Source organism: Oncorhynchus mykiss, chromosome 23 (assembly GCF_013265735.2).
Source record: "Oncorhynchus mykiss isolate Arlee chromosome 23, USDA_OmykA_1.1, whole genome shotgun sequence".
NCBI classification, from domain to species: domain Eukaryota; kingdom Metazoa; phylum Chordata; class Actinopteri; order Salmoniformes; family Salmonidae; genus Oncorhynchus; species Oncorhynchus mykiss.
The window spans coordinates 10,616,534-10,637,160 of NC_048587.1; the positions used below are offsets into that span (position 1 = coordinate 10,616,534).

At 40.7% G+C, this 20,627-nt stretch overlaps 1 long non-coding RNA gene across 1 annotated transcript in view; it reads right to left on the minus strand.

Moving 5' to 3' along the window:
• Positions 1-311: 311 nt before the first annotated feature.
• The window catches only part of LOC118943886, a 117,685-nt gene continuing 97,369 nt past the window's right edge, over positions 312-20,627 (minus strand). Inside the window, exons 3-4 of the long non-coding RNA XR_005039212.1 lie at positions 2,829-2,955; positions 312-2,716 (exon numbers count right to left, since the gene is read on the minus strand). This is a non-coding gene — a long non-coding RNA (uncharacterized LOC118943886). The remainder of the gene's footprint in view (positions 2,717-2,828; positions 2,956-20,627) is intronic.

The following is a 20,627-nucleotide window of genomic DNA, read 5'->3' on the forward strand; positions in this document are numbered from 1 at the left end:
AAAATCTAGACTAAGGTTTGCAACTGCACATGGGGACAAAGATTGTACTTTTTGGAGAAATGTCCTCTGGTCTGATGAAATAAAAATAGAACGGTTTGGCCATAATGACCATTGTTATGTTTGGGGGGAAAAGGGGGAAGCTTGCAAGCCTGAAGAATACCATCCCACAAAATAGATGGCATCATGAGGAAGGACAATTATGTGGATATATTGAAGCAAAATTTCAAGACATCAGTCAGAAGTTAAAGCTTGGTCGCAAATGGGTCTTCCAACGAATAAAGACCCCAACCATACTTCCAAAGTTGTGGGAAAATGGCATAAGGACAACAAAGTCTAGGTATTGGAGGGGCCATCAGAAAGCCCTGAAATCCTATAGACAATCTGTGGGCAGAACTGAAAAAGCATGTGCTAGCAATGAGGCATACTCAACTGACTTAGTTACACCAGCTCTGTCAGGAGGAATGGGCCAAAATTCACCCAACGTATTGTGGGAAGCTTGTGGAAGGCTACACAAAATGTTTGACCCAAGTTAAACAAGGCTGGTAACTCTAATGAACTTATCCTCTGCAGCAGAGGTAACTCTGGGTCTTTCTTTCCTGTCGCGGTCCTCATGAGTCCTAGTTTCCTCATAGCGCTTGATGGTTTTTGTGACTGCACTTGAAGAAACTTTAAAAGTTCTTGACATTTTCCAGATTGACTGACCTTCGTGTCTTAAAGTAATGATGGACTGACATTTCTCTTTACTTAGTTGAGCTGTTCTTGACATAATATGAACTTGGTCTTTTACCAAATAGGGCTATCTTCTGTTTGCCAACAGATGTCAATTTTTTTGTGTAAACACTGTTTAGGCTACATGCATTAACCCTCCACCACACCACTGGATGTGACCACAAGCAACAGTGTGAACCAAAGATATTATGAGGCACCCACAAAGAGCATCTGTGCAAATACACATCGCTTCACACTTCTCTAATGTGATTGCTGCATGACAACTACTGCTGAGGAAATTCTCTCACTTTGCACTTTCTTTGTTTGTTTCTATTTGCTAATAGTAATTTACTGTATATCTCATATCGCTGAGTCTACTTTTAAGGCCTGATACAAACAAAAAAACGGGTTGGAATCTGTAGATTTTAATCCAGGACTTGAGCAGGTCAGGGGGACAGGAGTACAGCAACACGAGAGGAGGTTTGAAGTGAGAGACAGAGGAAGGGGAACAGGAGAAAGAGAGAGGGAGTGAGAAGAGCGGAGACAGTGGGAGTGAGAGAAACCATCTGAAACAGATATTAAATCTCTGCTGCCTGGTTAAATCAAGGTGAAATTGAAAAAATAAATAATAATAACAATATACTTATATTTAGGGGACCAAGCCTGGTCCCAAGTAGCTACAGTGTGTATGCTTTTGTTCCAGCCCTACACTAACACACTTGATGCAACTCATCACAGTCCTGATGAGAAACTGGTTGGTGTAATTTGGTGTGTTAGTGAAGGACTGGAAATGAACCCAGCACAACGTGTAGCTGATGTGTATGACTCTGATTGCACTAAACTAAGACTATGGTGACATGCGGTGGTTCAGATTTAGTATTACAGTTTAGCCACACCACCATAACCTCAGTTCATTTCTACTATTCAGTCTGCTCCATCTGAATAAAGAAAATATGATTTTAAGGCAAAGGTTTCACAAATGATGTGTGGCTCAGTTGGTAAGAACACAATGCCAAGGTCATGGTTTAATTCTCACAAGGATCAAGTACACATACATACTTTGAACTTGCTCCTGTACTGTAAATCGCTTTGCTTTGAATAAGTGTCTGCTAATTGGGCATTCCTGTAGATTGGATTAATTGGATAGATATAAACAATATGGTAATATCTTCATCTTGCCTTTTGAATAGCTGGGTGAAAAAGTTGCCGTTTTGTACACTCCCATCCAATCCTCTCAAATATACAGGAATGACTAGGAACAAGGGTCTTGGCCAGGGGTTGATTTGGAATTCAGCACTGGTGAATGTCGTGTACAGTCCAATTGATACCAACAGAGGGCAGCCTAACCAAGGTGGAGCCAGGTGGAGTTACATCTCATCATCAGTGTTGGACCACAAAGAGGAAGTGCAAAAATATTGAACTATTGTCATTTTCACAAAACAAGAGTAAAGACATACTTTTTATTCGACCTGCTGTTCTATGTTAAATTCCCTTCAGCCTATGAAGGCCAGCGTTTAAAAAGGAACTGCACCTGCTGATTTGGCCTTGGTTTTTGCCTTGATCTTCTAGAAATGCAGGTGGCCATGACAGAAGCCAAACTTGACATCATACCATAGATACTGATATACTAATATAACAATGTGCACCTTTCATTGTCATTCACAGCCGATACAGATACTGTGCCTATCTGCATTTTGTCTGCTGGTAATGGGGCTACATTGACAAACAGAGTGGTCATTCTGTACTTTCTTGTGTGGTGTCCTGTATACAACAAGAGTTCCCTGATCCTGGTGCAGAATACACAGGGATTCTCCCTCCCCATATTGACAGATACCAATTCAATTCAATAGTAAAAAAGACAATACAAGTAAAAGTTGTGTCTAGTAAAAATGTTATGCCGAGTGCCAGGTCTCCCTCCACTCAGAGACGTCCGTATCAAGCCTGCCTGTCAGTCAGGACTCCATCACATCATCTTGCAAGTCTCCAAGTGCTGGCTCAATAGATGCATCTGTGAACACATACACAGTCACTGTTCTATTACCAATGGCAGTTAGGAAAGGTGATATTTGACAAACAAACATACACTACGTTGAAGTTTGAACAGGTCAGACTAAATCTACCTAATTTGGGTCTCCCCATTGACGACCGTTGGTGAGCAGGCAAGAGGTGAAACTGGAGGTGAGGTCTTTGCCAGAGCCCCACTGATTGGCAAGGCAGCATTGATCAGCTCCTTGCCCCTCAAAGTTACTGGTCGGTCACACAAACACACACACAGAGCAATGATTACATTATCAATGGTGGTTATGATTAGCATGGTGGAACCAACCTGATCGCTGCATTCACCTTTCTATTTCACTTCATATATCATGATATGTGAAGTTAAATAGAATGGTAAACCCATAGATCAGGCTAGTTATGTAGGTGATTTGGGACAAATCTCAAAACTGTTTCGGTCAAACGTCATCATCCTGATTCAAGTGCCCTCCCTGTTCCATTTATACGAATGCTCACAGCGAGGGGAATAGACAGCCAAGTGGTAAATTACATTTTGTTATGTAGAAAGGACAAAGCTTTTTTATAATGCACTTCACAACCAAAATGACTACTACTTGTATCTGCTTTGCTGGGTAATTAACCGACTAGTTTATCAAACAGGGTATTTTTTCATACAACTTTCCACATAACACACATTACCGTTGTTGATGAAGCCATATTTGTCATTATGGCAGGGTCAAGCTAATTCAAGGTCGTCACTAATTACCACAGCCACAAAGTCATAAAGCCTTTCTATTCCTAAAGTCTTATTAAAATCTTATTTTAAACCTACCCTTAACCACACTGCTAACCTTAATTTAGGTCAAAAAATCACATTTTTGTTTTCATACTGTACCAATCAAAAGTTTGAACACAGCTACTCATTCTAGTTTTTATTTATTTACCATTTTGTACATTGTAAAACAGACATCAAAACTATGAAATAACACTTATGGAATCATGTAGTAACCAAACAGTTTTAAACAAAACAAAATATATTTTAGATTCTTCAAAGTAGCCACCCTTTGCCTTGGTGACAGCTTTGCACACGCTTGGCATTCTCTCAACCAGCTTCTCTTGGAATTAATTTCCAACAGTCTTGAAGGAGATCCCACATATACTGAGCACTTGTTGGATGCTTTTCCTTCACTCTGCCGTCCAACTCATCCCAAACCATCTCAATTGGGTTGAGCCCTTACACAGCCTGGAGGTGTGTTGCGTCATTGTCCTGTTGAAAAACAAATGATAGTCCCACTAAGCACAAACCAGATGGGATGGCATAATGATGTGGTAGCCATGCTGGTTAAGTGTACTTTGAATTCTAAATAAATCACAGACAGTGTCATCAGCAAAGCACCCCCACACCATCACACCTGCTCTTCCATGCTTCACTGTGGGAACCACACATGCGGAGATCATCCGTTCACCTACTCTGCGTTTCACAAAAACCCAGCAGTTGGAACCAAAAAACTCAAATTTGGACTCATAAGACCAAAAGGACATATTTCCACCGGTCTAATGTCCATTGCTCGTGTTTCTTGGCCCAAGCAAGTCTCTCTTATTGGTGTCCTTTAGTAGTGGTTTCTTTGCAGAAATTCGACCATGAAGGCCTGATTCACACCGTCTCCTCTGAACAGTTGATGTTGAGATGTGTCTGTTACTTGAACTCTGTGAAGCATTTATTTGGGCTGCAATTTCTGAGGCTGGTAACTCTAATGAACTTATCCTCTGCAGCAGAGGTAACTCTGGGTCTTCCTTTCCTGTGGCGGTCCTCATGAGTCCTAGTTTCATCATAGCACCTGATGGTTGATATTTTTTGCAACAGCACTTGAAGTTCTTGACATTTTCCGGATTGACTGACCATGTCTTAAAATGTCTTATTTGAGCGGTTCTTGCCATAATATGGACTTGGTCTTTTACCAAATAGGGCTATCTTCTGTATACCACCCCTACCTTGTCAAAACACAACTGATTGGCTCAAATGCATTAAGAATGAAATAAATTCCACAAATGAACTTTTAACAAGGCACACCTGTTAATTGAAATGCATTCCAGATGACTACCTCATGAAGCTGGTTGAGAGAATGCCAAGAGTGTGCAAAGCTGTCATCATGGAGAAGGGTGGCTACTTTGAAGAATCTCAAATATATTTTGATGTGTTAAACATGATTCCATATGTGTTACTTCATAGTTTATGTTTTCACTATTATTCTACAATGTAGAAATGGTAAAAATAAAGAAAAACCCTTGAATGAGTAGGTGTGTCCAAACTTTTGACTGGTACTTTAAATGTTTACAATAGCCAATTTTGACTTTGTGGCTGTTGTAACTAATGGAAACCCAAAATCTATGCTTAGCAGATGACTGTACATTAGCTCCAGATTAGATTAGATTAAGGCCATTGAAGCCGTTATGGTTTGTTGATCTTAGTCCACTGTACAACTCAGACTCATTATTTAGTTTTGCCCTAGACAATACAGAATACACTTGTATGAGCTATGAACTAACTTCCAAGTCCAACGTTAGCTATTTATCTAACATTAGTTAGCCTGTGACCAGCTAGCCTGCCTTGCAAGCATTATCAGATAATTACGTTACATAACCAGCAGTATCTAGACAATAAACAATAAACTTGCATGAGCTAAAGACCTAACTAAGTTGTAATGAAGTAGCTAGCTAGCTAGTAGGTAATGTTAGCTAAAACTTTAGCTAGGCTGCCTTGCTTTATCACAAGATAGCTACCAACATAACCAGCAATAACATTATCTAATGTCGTTAGCTAAACTATACAATAGAGGTCATTATAGTCCAATATCTCTGGTTATAATCACCACCACTGGTCGTTGCACACCAAGCTAGCATTACTGGTGCAGACAAACTCCAAGCACCTATTTCGCATACTGATTTATTTCGCAGGGCATGCAAACAATAGAACTTTGGTTGTGGAGGCATGGTCAATCCGTATAGGTCCCTTGATCCTTTGAAAGCGTTGGGGGCGATAAAACATAGGAGTTCTATTCGATAAAGGGAAACGATTTGCAAATGGAGCTTGGCAAAACGGGACATGATTTGTTGATGGGTTGTAATCCAAACCCAACGTTTATTTACTCGTTGTGACACACTGAGGTTCCAAACTCTATTTTAGACGAGACAAAATGATCCTATTTACACTGTGTGGTAAATTTTTTCACTAGAATAAATGTTTCGGACTCATATCGATGTCACATAGGCCATTTTCAAAGGGATTAATTGCTTTTTAGGGGCAGTCGCTCTTTATAAGGGAAAAGAGAAAGTCATCCACACACAAATGCACTCACGCAGCAGCAGTTATACTAGACTATAGATTACTAGTGTGAACAAGATTAGAAGAGAACTTCTGTCTGCTTGATTCTCTTTCTTGCTCTCTCATTTGGCTGTGTTCTCTCCCCCCACTCTCCCTTAACTTCTTGTATACCGTGTGCGTGCATTCGTGTGAGCATGTGGAACCACACCAGGGCTTACACAAACCAGATACAGCTAGTGTGCAGCTATGTCGGAGGGTTTGGAGCATTTTGGCTCTGGAGGAGAGACGAGGATCAGGGTACAGATTGAGGTGGCTCAGAAGGTTTTGATGTGTTTGGGAATCACTCGGATCACCTCACTGGGGAACCAGTGGTATTCACACCACTCTGAAATATTTAATATGACACACACATATTCTCCAATTATCTCTCCATCTCTCCCTGTTTCTAAGGTTTTCTACTATTGGCCACAGTACCACTCACTCTGTTCTCCTCTGTGCATAGATTACCACACCCCCTCGCATTAGTAAGGGCCTTCTAAATAGAGTCTACCTGATTGTCTCCTAGGAATATATTTACTTGTCCATTCCTACTGTAAATAGAAAAAATAGAAAAACCATTTAGCGACTTAAAGTAATGCGTGCACAGTTGTTTTTATGTAACACCTCGAATCACGTTTGTTGAGCGGCTTGTACTTCTTTCGTTCCAGATATAGATGTTTGTGTGAGTGCGTGCATATGTGTGAATATCAGACACTGAGATCTACCAGTGTGTGTGTATGTAGGAATCTTTCTGGAGCAGGAGAGTGCTTACTCCGCCCCCACCCCTCAGTCACATTGTTTGGACAACGGTGTGTGTGTGTGTGTGTGTGTGTTTGTAGCTGTGAGTGTTTGTGTGTGTATGTATGTGTGTGAGAAATTAGGGGTCAATGTGCAGCATGGACTAATATGACAAAGATGTTAAGTAGCCTAATAATGAACGCATGTATTGACAGATTTGTACTTACACTGCCGTTTAGAGTTCCTTTGTCCAGTGTCTGTGTTCTTTTGCCCATCTTAATATTTTCTTTTAATTGGCCAGTCTGACTGAGATATGGCTTTTTCTTTGCAACTCTGCCTAGAAGGCCAGCATCCTGGAGTCGCCTCTTCACTGTTGACATTGAAACTGGTGTTTTGCGGGTACTATTTAATGAAGCTGCCAGTTGAGGACTTTGAGGCGTCTGTTTCTCGAACTAGACACTCTAATGTACTTGTCCTATTGCTCAGTTGTGCATCGGGGCCTCCCACTCCTCTTTCTATTCTGGTTAGAGCCAGTTCTGTGAAGGGAGTAGTACACAGCGTTGTACGAGATCTTCAGTTTCTTGATAAATTCTCGAATGGGATAGCCTTAATTTCTCAGAACAAGAATAGACTGACGAGTTTCAGAAGAACGTTCTTTGTTTCTGGACATTTTGAGCCTGTAATCGAACCCACAAATGCTGATGCCCCAGATACTCAACTAGTCTAAAGAAGGCCAGTTTTATTGCTTATTTAAATGGCATAACAGTTTTCCACTGTGCCAACATTGTTGCAAAAGGGATTTCTAATGATCAATTAACCTTTTAAAATTCGAAACTTCAATTAGCTAACACAACATGCCATTGGTACGGCAGGAGTGATGGTTGCTGATAATGGGCCTCTATACGCCTATGCAGATATTCCATTTAAAAAATCAGCCGTTTCCTCCACAATAGTCATTTACAACATTACCAATGTCTACACTGTATTTCTGATAAATGTTATGTTATTTTAAATGGACAAAAAATGTGCCTTTCTTTCAAAAACAAGGACATTTCTAAGTGACCCCAAACTTTTGAACGGTAGTGTATATAATAAATACAGAAATATATGGAATAAATAATACTGATTCAACTATTTGGCTAATATTAGGTCTAGGCCTGATCCATTTTAATTACAGTTAGTGACATTCTTTTCGTGGTTGGTGGAGGCGCCTTTCATTCCAAAACAACGTAATTCTCATTCATCACAGGGCTCTGAATAGCACTGTAATTGGTCAGTTATTAAATGTAGCATAACATTAAAATACCATTATAGAAGGTAAAGTCAAAATCCAAAATGGTAAATAAAGACCACCGGTCTGTAAATGAAGAACGGTATATCGTGTTTTACCATACCGTCCAGTCCTAATGGAGAGTGGACTGCTACTAAGTGGACCACTTACAGTGCTACTATAATTCCACAGCTATATACTTAAATTCCCAGCAAGCCTTAACACCTACTAGACTAGAGCTTTCTCAAGGAGCTCTCTGTACATCTTATTTAAGTGCACTCAACTCCACCTCTCCTTTTCTATGTCTCTTCACTTTCTCGCCTTGTTTTAAAAAATTTAACTAGGCAAGTCAGTTAAGAGCAAAATGTTATTGACAATGACGGCCTACCCTCCCCTAAACCGGACAATTGTGTGCCGTCCTATGGGACTCCCACTCACAGCCGGTTGTGATACAACCCATGATGCAACCAGGGATTGAACCAGGGTCTGTAGCAACACATCTAGCACTGAGATGCAGTGCCTTAGACCACTGCACCAATCAGGAGCTGTCAATAGCACAGACTTTGCTGATAGCTATTTTATTGATGATTTTTCTTTTTACTGTGACTGTGATATGTGGTTGGCCCACCAAGCTATGTTAAGATGAACGCACTAACGGTAAGTTGCTCTGGATAAGAGCGTTGGCTAAATTACAAAAATGTAAATGTCTCTCTCGCCTTGATCTCTCTCTTTCCTTATGAAGTGTCAGTACTCCTGGCTGCCCCCCCCCTTCCTCTGAAGTGTCGTCTCTAGTCATAGTACTCTCATGCATCTCTCTTTCTCTCTCTCTCTCCCTCCCTCTCTCTGAAGTACAGCCTAGCAGCTACCAGCTTTCTCCTCTCTCCTCTTATCACACAAACACAGACAGCAACTCCCACTGGAAAACACCCCTCTCTCTTTATACCTCTCCATTCTCCTCTCTCGTTCTGTCTACCCCTCTCTATTTCTAACTACCTCTGTTTCTCAACGTCCTCAAAGCCCACATGTTTAGAACAGAGAGAACTACAGGAGCCAAAGAGGGGCACACTCACAACAACAACAAGTGTGATTAGTCAGTGTAATGACCTTAAACTAGAGAGAGACAAAGGGTAAATTCTACACAGAAAGTCTCAATATTGTCCCAGACACAAACACACATGCTCTGTTCATATCAGCCCAACTGTTGGCTACAAGGGGTTTAGGGGAATACCCGGGCACTGGGGACTGTAAGCTGGCAAATACAAACACACACTCACTGCCCAGGTAATCCTCAGGCTGTGATCGTACCAGTTCTGGGAATCAGTTATCAGAATCACGGCTCAGAAACCTGAGGTAATTTATATAGCTTGAACCCATGCACGCACGCACACACACACACACACACGCACGCGCACACGCACACGCACACACACACACACACACACACGTGTCCGACACACTCTCTCTGTAGACAATATACCCTGTGTCAAACTTAGACATTAGATGTGTTGAGGTCAATATGAACACACTCAACTGAGCACTTCATGTATGACTTAATTCAAGCTAATAATAAAACAAATTATCATGAGAAAACCACAGCAAAAACAAAGAAGAATCACAAAAAATACAGAGTGTGAAGTTAGAGTAAAAAATGTATCTTAGAAAAGAAACAGATATTTTGATTTGCTAGGTATCAAGCTAGCTAACGTTAGTTCACATTAGCTTGCTTGTCTAAAGTCCAGCAGCTAGCCTCTCTAGCTAGCTAGGTAGCTAACACCAGTCAGCTGAAAGCTAGTTAGCTAACAAACAGGCAGAGAAAGGTAGCTAGTTATATTCCTTTATGAAAGGTTTGTTACACAAATAATGTTTGCCATTATCTAGCTAGCTAAAGCCAGATAACAACAGCTGACCTCAACACAGAAGCTAGCTAACGATAGCTAGCTCACGTTCAAATGCATTTTTCCACAAAACATAGCTAGCTAGCTAATGTAAACTCACCCCATTCAGTACAAATGTGCGCAACCGCAACATTCAAACGAGGCTACAAAGAAAACTAATGGGACTGTAGCGACTGTGTTGACGTCAAAATGGTGGGTGTGAACTAGGTTTCGATTCAAGCATTGATCAACATGGTAATGGCTCTATAGTATTGGAGAAAGTTGAAAAAACTGACCCTCCGTTACATCTTGACGTGTCATGTCGTAACGTACAGCATGCATAAAGCAACTATTTATGTCTTACAATCTCTCTCCACCAGGTGTAGCACTTCTATCATCCCTTAAAAACAATAAATGGATAGTGATGTGGGTAAGGGGGATACCTAGTTAATTTTTCGTCATCATTGCATGCGATCATCATTCTCAAAGCCGCTGTTGACTTCTAAGATCACTTTAGCACTGCCCTAAAAACCCGATTCAAATTCGACACAAACCTTCAAATAGGTATGTAATGACACATTATATAAACTCTTTATAGTGTTTTATTTATAGTTTAGAGGCGATAAGGTGATAAGTTGGACAGATCGAGTGAAAAAAAGCAATCTCTCCTTCTCACTATCACGCATTAGTTTCGCTTCCCCACCCGCCATTTTTAAAAAGACCCGACGGGGCTCATTGCCTGCTTGAATTATGCAGAAACGGGCAGCGTTTAGGTCATATAATTGATTCTGTTGGAAAGGGAAGAAATTGTGCTTTACAATGGTATTGACATTACAGTTGATCTGGAAGTATTGCGTTTTTGGGGCGCTAAAATAAGGGCAATTGTACGGACCAAGGCGATGTACGAGTTTACGTGAGTTTACGTTGTATCAGTAAAAAAAAAAAAAAAAAAAAACATATCTTAGTCCAAATATGTGCTTATCAACAGTGCCAAACTAACAACTCTGCCATTTGACTATGTTGATTGTACAGCTGAAGTTGGAAGTTTACATACACTTAGGTTGGAGCCATTAAAACTAGTTTTTCAACCACTCCACAAATTTCTTGTTAAACAAACTACAGTTTTGGCAAGTCGGTTAGGACATCTACTTTGTGCATGACACAAGTCATTTTTCCAACAATTGTTTACAGACAGATTATTTCACTTATAATTCACTGTATCACAATTCCAGTGGGTCAGAAGTTTACATACACTAAGTTGACTGTGGCTTTACACAGCTTCGAAAATCCAGACAATTATGTCATGGCTTTAGAAGCTTCTGATAGGCTAATTGACATCATTTGAGTCAATTGGAGGTGTACCTGTGGATGTATTTCAAGGCCTACCTTCAAACTCAGTGCCTCTTTGCTTGACATCATGGGAAAATGTAAAGAAATCAGCCAAGAATTGTGGACATCCATAAGTCTGGTTCATCCTTGGGAGCAATTTCCAAATGCCTGAAGGTACCACATCTGTACAAACAATAGTACGCAAGTATAAACACCATGGGACCACGCAGCTGTCATACCTCTCAGGAAGGAGAAGGGTTCTGTCTCCTAGAGATGAACGTACTTTGATGCGAAAAGTGCAAATCAATCCCAGAACAACAGCAAAGGACCTTGTGAAGATGCTGGAGGAAACGGGTACAAAATAATCTATATCCACAGAGGGCATCTTTGAGAAGCATTTGATAGTATTCTGTATTGGCATTACCATGGAATTTAAAAACTTTTTTGTAAAACAAATAGTATATGAGATTGATTTTAAGGAATTTGGCTTAATTAATTTGATTAATATTATGGTGTTTCCATTCAGAGAAAAATTCAGACCGTTTCGCTCTCGGAGCGCAGTAGGGTTGATTTGAGTGTTCTGGCCTTACAACGGCAGTCAAGTACCCAAGCTAACGTTGGCTAGCTACTTTCACAAATGAGACCACTCTGACGATTTTACTCACCCTAGCAGAACTGGTAAGGCAGTTTTCGTGTTAACCAGAGCGTTGGTGACTGTAAATGTGCTGCTGGAAACAATTTAATTATGCTTTTTTCCCGATGTTTACTGACACCGGCCATATTCAACGGGTGTTGAGCGCTCATAAAGTAATTATTCTGCGCTCTGGTACACTCAGACGAGAGTGCTCTGAAATCTGTGCAGATAGTAGCCTGGACACATTACATTTTTAACAGCGTTCTTTTCTGATAAAAACTAGCTCATTGCATCCACCGTGGAGCCCAGTTTCATAATATGACAACATTTCCCAGCTGCTTGCTGTTGTTTGGAAGTAATCGTGAAAAAACAGGCCTTATATTAGTGCATTTTTCTCCCTGCCAGCTCCTATTAGTTCTATTGAGCCACGTGGCACCAACTCGCCTTCCGAACGTTCTATTCCCAGCTTATTGTTCAACGTCTCAATGCCTGTTTCGCTATTGTTGGCAATGAAACCTGTTCACGTTGTTTTATAGTTAAATTGTAAACAATGAAATGTAGACAACAAAAATAATATTGGAACTCTGCGGTTTTCCCATTGTTTCCTATCGGGGAAATATAGGCATGTCTGTTTCGCCAAATATCTCGCAATGTGTACATTTAGATTTTTTTCAAGTTGGGCGTAACCGGTGTGAAATGGTTAGCTAGTTAGCATGGTGCGCGCTAATAGCATTTCAATCAGTGACGTCAATCGCTCTGAGACCTGGAAGTAGTTGTTCCCCTTGCTCTGCAAGGGCTGCGGTTTTTGTGGCGCGATGGGTAACGATGCTTCGAGGGTGGCTGTTGTCTATGTGCGCAGCACTAGCTAACATACCGGTACATACTGCTTTAATGATATGCTATGTGTGATAGGAGGGTCTGTGATAGAAGTTTTTTTTCCACACCTAGCTCGGCTATTAGACTGTTCTTTAGTAAAGGTTGTTCAGCTATTAGCTCTCCTCATCATTCTGCTCCTGAGTGACTCGCTTGTGCGCGTGCTGGCAGGCAAAAATAAATCTAAAATCATTGTTCTGAAAGCAACTTTTTTTCCGAAACAAGGGAAGTCAAAGCGGACACCTACGAAGATGTCATCTCAGGTTAGCAGCACTGGGCTGTATTGACGTATCCTAAAAATGACATCTGCTGCTTTATATTGAACGGTCATAGCTCAGTATTTGTTTTCATATCTATAAAAATAAGCTGTTTTCTTTACTTTCAGAGAGCCCGTTGACCAAGGGGTCGAAAATGTAGATATTGCCAGATGTTCACTGTCCGAGGAACAGGCCGTGGAAGCTTTACTGCTGGAGAAAGTGTCCATAATCAGAGGTAATGAAACTGTTCTGTTATCTTTTTCTCCATCTCTGCCTGTCTTGTTATACATGGAACCTGTCTCACATGCATTAATTAAGGTGTCAGATTTAAAATTTTCAGATTTACACAACATAAACACAGCCATTTTCAATGGACTATCTGTTGCTGCCAAGACATGATTTCCCTGGAGGTTAGCCTTGCAATAACCAAGTGTTGAGACACAAAGCCCTCTATATTTAAATGTTTCAAGTACACTCTGATTGATGTCTGCATCACATACAGTATCTTCTATTGACATTATCTTCTATACTTTGTCCTCATGTGTCTGTTTTCCAGCATAAAGTACTCTGTAGCCACTTAGTGTGGACACCAGGTGAGACCACACACACAATAACAGTCTCTTCTTCACTTCATCCCACTCCCCCTTCTCCCTAAATCCTCTAGGATATAGCAGCTGTTTTGGTGAATCCCTCCCACATCTGAACTGGCTGACACAGAGGGCACAGCATGATCATAGGTGAGATGTCACTTGGTCGGGTCAACAGGAAGTATTGTTAAAGAGATGCTTCACATTGAAATGCAGACAGAGATGTAGTAGTCCCAGAGTTAATGATCCAAGGTCAGTTTTGCATTTCACCTCCTGATTTAAGATGCCTGACCATGTTAGAATAAGAAGAGAGAGGAAGCCAGTCCCTATATCGCCACCTCAGCCGCTCTTAAGATAACCTTCGGGCCAACTGGGTGCCCAAGGCTGGTTAGGAGACACCGCAATTGTGATGAACTGAGAGAATATTAGGGTAGCACTGTAATTCATGAATCATATGCTGTCTGCCGCTGTTCTTATCTCTTTCCCTTTCTGTCTTCTACAACTCTCTCACCACCTCGTCTTTCTTCCTCGTTTTATAATGCACACCACGTGTGCATTGAAGTACAGCTTGAAATTGTATTTATAATATTACAATTATCATAATTATAATGCATTCATGTATTTATAACACCTGGATAATGAACTTCTTTCAATAAAGCGTTTCCCATTCTCCACTGGTTGAAATTAAGTATCTCATTGAAATACTATCCTGTGTCCTCAGATTAATGCAGATGAAGGGGGTAAGATATGCATAGTTTTTTTTCAGTGTATATATATGAATTACAAATCAATCATGTTTCTAGTCTATTGCATAGTTACAATATGTAATCATTGATGTCTCAAGAGCATGAGTGGTAAACACTGTTGAAGTGTAAAACACTAAAACACTAATACATACAATGGGGAGAACAAGTATTTGATACACTGCCGATTTTGCAGGTTTTCCTACTTACAAAGCATGTAGAGGTCTGTACTTTTTAGCATAGGTACACTTCAACTGCGAGAGACGAAATCTAAGTGAGATGTCACTTGGTCGGGTCAACAGGAAGTATTGTTAAAGAGATGCTTCACATTGAAATGCAGACAGAGATGTAGTAGTCCCAGAGTTAATGATCCAAGGTCAGTTTTGCATTTCACCTCCTGATTTAAGATGCCTGACCATGTTAGAATAAGAAGAGAGAGGAAGCCAGTCCCTATATCGCCACCTCAGCCGCTCTTAAGATAACCTTCGGGCCAACTGGGTGCCCAAGGCTGGTTAGGAGACACCGCAATTGTGATGAACTGAGAGAATATTAGGGTAGCACTGTAATTCATGAATCATATGCTGTCTGCCGCTGTTCTTATCTCTTTCCCTTTCTGTCTTCTACAACTCTCTCACCACCTCGTCTTTCTTCCTCGTTTTATAATGCACACCACGTGTGCATTGAAGTACAGCTTGAAATTGTATTTATAATATTACAATTATCATAATTATAATGCATTCATGTATTTATAACACCTGGATAATGAACTTCTTTCAATAAAGCGTTTCCCATTCTCCACTGGTTGAAATTAAGTATCTCATTGAAATACTATCCTGTGTCCTCAGATTAATGCAGATGAAGGGGGTAAGATATGCATAGTTTTTTTTCAGTGTATATATATGAATTACAAATCAATCATGTTTCTAGTCTATTGCATAGTTACAATATGTAATCATTGATGTCTCAAGAGCATGAGTGGTAAACACTGTTGAAGTGTAAAACACTAAAACACTAATACATACAATGGGGAGAACAAGTATTTGATACACTGCCGATTTTGCAGGTTTTCCTACTTACAAAGCATGTAGAGGTCTGTACTTTTTAGCATAGGTACACTTCAACTGCGAGAGACGAAATCTAAAACAAAAATCCAGAAAATCACATTGTATGATTTTTTTGTAATTATTTTGCATTTTATTGCATGACATAAGTATTTGATACATCAGAAAAGCAGAACATAATTGTTGCAGGTTTCAATGCCAGGGTGGTAGCTAGCTATGTTACTTCAGCTGCATTGCAAGGCAAGCTTACATTCAATTTGCAGTAAATTGCTTTAGCTTGCTAGATTCGTTTCATCCACTGTTTCACAAGATATCAGCCTGGTTTGCTGGTTCTCTCAGGAGTCACAAAAACATTAAACAACACAAATTACAAATTCATTTTCCTAACACTAGACAGAACTTGCTAAATAGCAATTTTCATAAATGAACTTTATGACAAAATATGCACAAACGTTTGTCTATACATTAACTAACATATTCCTCTCAATTGTACAGTTTTAGCTTGACTCGCTATGACGTTATAACAACTTACATCTGTTTCCACCGTAATGTTTTGTCAGCCATCTTTGTTGAAAGCCACAAAGGCAAGGGTGGCTCGCGTCACAATTCGTCATTGGAACCACTCGGTATGATTGGTCATATGCATAATGAGTGATCTAACTCCCCCTTGTGGTGGTCTGGAGCAATGAAGCCGTGACGCTGAGTACCTCCAAGTCCCACGGTGCAAGCTCGCAACCTTTTAAAGGAGGAACCACTGTAACTAGCTAGCTAGCTATATTATAGGTAACTGTGCGGTGAAGTAAATCCATATGAAGTTGCTAAATTCATTTATAAAATGGGTGGTTGAGCTCTGAATGCTGATTGGCTGACTGCTGTGGTATGTCGGACCATATACCACAGGTATGACAAGACATTTATTTTTACTGCTCTAACTTTGTTGGTAACCAGTTTATAAAAGCAATAAGGCACCTCGGGGGTTTGTAGTAGTATATGGTCAATATACCACAGCTAAGGGCTCTATTTTTTTAGCCTTATTTTATCATGTAAGTTGATTGAGAACACACTCAATTACAGCAACAACCTGGGGAATAGTTGCAGTGGAGAGGAAGTGGGATGAATAAGCCAATTAGAAGCTGGGGATGATTAGGTGGCCATGATGGTCAGAATGGGAATTTAGCCAGGACACTGGGGTTAACACCCCTACTCTTATAATAAGTGCCATGGTATCTTAAGTGACCACAGAGAGTCAGGTCACCTGTTTAACATCCGGGATGCAGGGTGGTATGCTCTGTGTTGCGTCATGCCTAAGAACAGCCCTTAGCTGTGGTATATTGACCATATATTGTCCATATACCACACCCCCTTGGGCCTTACTGCTTAAATATAGCTCAGCGAGGAAATCACTGCTTTACCAGTACTAATGCGACTGCTGTCTTACCAAACGCAAAGCTGTCTCTACAGTAATAAACCTCGCTGTCAAAGGGAGTGTGTGTTTTCTAGCCATTGTGATACAAAATGTGAGAACTAATATTGTAGTTGCCTATATGCCATTTTCTCTTAGGCTACTATAGCCAGACACACCTTCCTTTACATGGAGAACCCTTGAGTATGATAGAATTTAGACTATACATTGATCCATGGCAGACGGACAATGTGACTATTCGCTAACTTTGTCAGTCAACAGACAACAATTCAGCCTCACTGAAATTTGTCCAGAAAAATGCAGTGTACACATTCCCTTGAGTAGCTTACTGTGAAGGTAGGCCTATGTCACTGTAAATAACATCACAACTCACACAAGCCCAGAAAACTGAGTGAGGATTCTCTCCCAAAAAATGCAATCAGGTCACCGTCCATTATTGTCCAACCCTACTAAAGTCCTTACCCCACATAGGTAAAGTAGAGTAGAGTCAGCATTACAACAAGGCTGGACAGTCATGGGTGGCTTGACCTGTGTGTTGATGTACACCGTGGAAAGGAATCTGACAGCACTGTCTTGACTGTATACAGAGAGAGAGAATCCCTGCCTGATTCTCAGGTCTCTGGGATAAGATGAGAACAGCAAAACTGTAATGTATGGACTACATCCATGACAGACATATTGACAGCAACCTACCTGTGTGTTTCATGTGTCTTACAGGACTGAGGACTCCTGGGCTGTGTGATGCAGACCAAGGACAAAGACTGAGCACGCAGCAATATTGTAATATTGACACAAAGTATGTGGATGAAATTGTAAAAAAAAATATACAGAATCACTGACTATGTCCATGTTTTGTTCTGCTCAATACCTGTTCTGATAATGTTTACAAAATCAACTACAATTACAAGCTGAACAAACAATGGAATGGAGAAAAAAATATAGTTATAGTCTTCTACTGAGCTCAGGGTCCTAACACACATTGATTACTGAGGGTTCCCGATGTTACAATATGTTTGAGGGGGGCCACATTGACATTTACATTATTATGGGGGTCCCTATGAGCACCACTGAAATGTGTCTGTGCTCTGACAAGCCACCACTTATAGTATATATATTTTGTTACAGGAACACTGTTATTGTTCAGAGAATATAAGCTAACTACTAATTTTGTACTCCATACACATCAGCAGTGTAATATCTGGCTGAAGTAGGATAATGCCAAGTAAATTCTTGCAAAACTGATAGCGCAAACCACCGCATTTAACCATGGCAAGGTGACTGGGAATATGTCAGGATGAAAACAGTGTAGTTAATCCCCCCGTAAGGCAATCAGACAGGCAAACCGTCAGTATAGAGACAAAGTGGAGTCGCAATTCAATGGCGTAGACATGAGCCGTACTGTATGTGGCAGGGTATACAGACAATCACGGACTACAAAAGGTAATACCAGCCACGTTGCCGACACCGACGTCTTGCTTCCGGACAAGGTGAACCCCTTCACCAGCTTTGAGGATAACACAGTGCCACCGACACGGTCTGCTACCAAGGACTGTGGGCTCTCCTTCTCTGTGCCGACATGAGTAGACATTTAAGCATTTAACCCTCACAAGGCTGCAGGCCCAGGCATCGCTAGCCGCGTCCTCAGAGCATGCGCAGACCAGCTGGCTGGAGTGTTTACAGATATATTCAATCTCACCCTGTCTTATTCTGCTGTCCCCACTTGCTTCAAGATGTCCACCATTGTTCTTGTACCCAAGAAAGCAAAGGTAACAACTAAATGACTATCGCCCCGTAGCACTCACTTCTGTCATCATGAAGTGCTTTGAGATGCTAGTTCTCATGGCTGGGGGGCAGTATTGAGTACCTTGGATGAATAAGTTGCCCAAAGTAAACAGCCTGCTCCTCAGTATCAGTTGCTAATATATGCATATTATTATTAGTATTAGATAGAAAACACTCTAAAGTTTCTAAAACTGTTTGAATGATGTCTGTGAGTATAACAGAACTCATATGGCAGGCAAAATCCTGAGTTGAAATCAAAACAGGAAGTGAGAAATCTGAGCTTTGTATGTATTCACCAGAGTCCCCAAAGAAATCCCCTTGAGATATGAATTATGTTGCACTGCCTAGGGGTTCCACTAGATGTCAACCAATAATATACATTTTAATGAGACTTGTATGGTGTTGTGGGAGTGAATGAGAGCAGAATGTATCAGGTGTCCATCAAGCAGCCATTTTCTGATCACGCTTATTGCGTTCCATTGCTCATGAAGACAAGAAGGAATACTCCAGTTGGAACTTTATTGAAGCTATATGTTAAAAACATCCTAATGATTGATTCTGTACTTAGTTTGAAATGTTTCTTCGACCTGTAATATAACTTTTTGAAGTTTTTGTCCGATATAACGCTGACCAGAATGAGCGCTTGGATATATATACCAAACGCGCTAACAAAAGAAGGTATTTGGACATAAATAACGGATAGTATCAAACAAAACAAACATTTATGGTGGACATTTATTGTGGAGTGCTTTCTGATGTAGATCATCAAAGGTAAGGGAATATTTATCATGTAATTTCTCGTTTATGTTGACGCCATCGTAGCGGCTATTGTGATTTTTTACTTCTGAGCGCCGTCTCAGATTATTGCATGGCTGGCTTATTCCGTAAAGTTTTTTTGAAATCAGACACAGCGGTTGCATTAAGGAGAGGTATATCTATAATTCCATGTGTATAACTTGCATTATCATCTCCATTTATGATGAGTATTTCTGTTGAATGATGATGTTTTTGGAACTAGTGAATGTAACGCGCAAATGTAAACTCATATTTCAATAAATATTAACTTTAACAAACAAAACATACATGTATTGTTAAACATGAAGTCCTATTAGTGTCATCTGATGAAGATCATCAAAGGTTAGTGATTCATTTTATCTCTATTTGTGCTTTTTGACTTTTTGGCTGGAAAAAAAATGGCTGGGTTTTTCTGTGGCGATGTGGTGACCTAACATAATCGTTTGTGGTGCTTTTGCTGTAATGCATATTTGAAATCGGACACTGTGGTGAGATTAACAACGAGAATAGCTTTAAAATGGTATGAGATACATGTATGCTTGAGGAATTTTAATTGAAATTGTTGATGTTTTGAAAATGGCGCCCTACACTTTGACTGGCTGTTGTCATATCGCTCCTGTTAACGGGATTGCAGCCATAAGAAGTTTTTTAAGGATCATATCACCAATTTGCTTACCGCCCCAAGAAATCCATAGACAATGCAATCGCCATTGCACTGCACACTGCCCTATCCCTTCAGGACAAGAGGAATACCTATGTAAGAATGCTGTTCATTGACTATAGCTCAGCATTCAACACCATAGTACCCTCCAAAGTCATCATTAAACTCTGAGCCTCTAGGTCTGAACCCTGCCCTGTGCAACTGAGTCCTGGACTTCCGGATGGTCGCCCCCAGGTGGTGAAGGTAGGAACCAACACCTCCACTTCACTGATCCTCAACACAAGCTCCCCACAAGGGCGCATGCTCAGCCCTTCCTGCACTCCCTGTTCATCCATGACTGCGTGGCCACACACGCCTCCAACTCAATCATGAAGGTTGTAGATGACACAACAGTAGTAGGCCTGATTCCCAACAATGGCGAGACAGCCTAGAGAGAGGAGGAGAGGGCCCTCAGTGTGGTTCCACGAAAATAACCTCTCACTCAATGTCGACAAGTCAAAGGAGCTGATCATGGACTTCAGGAAACAGCAGAGGGA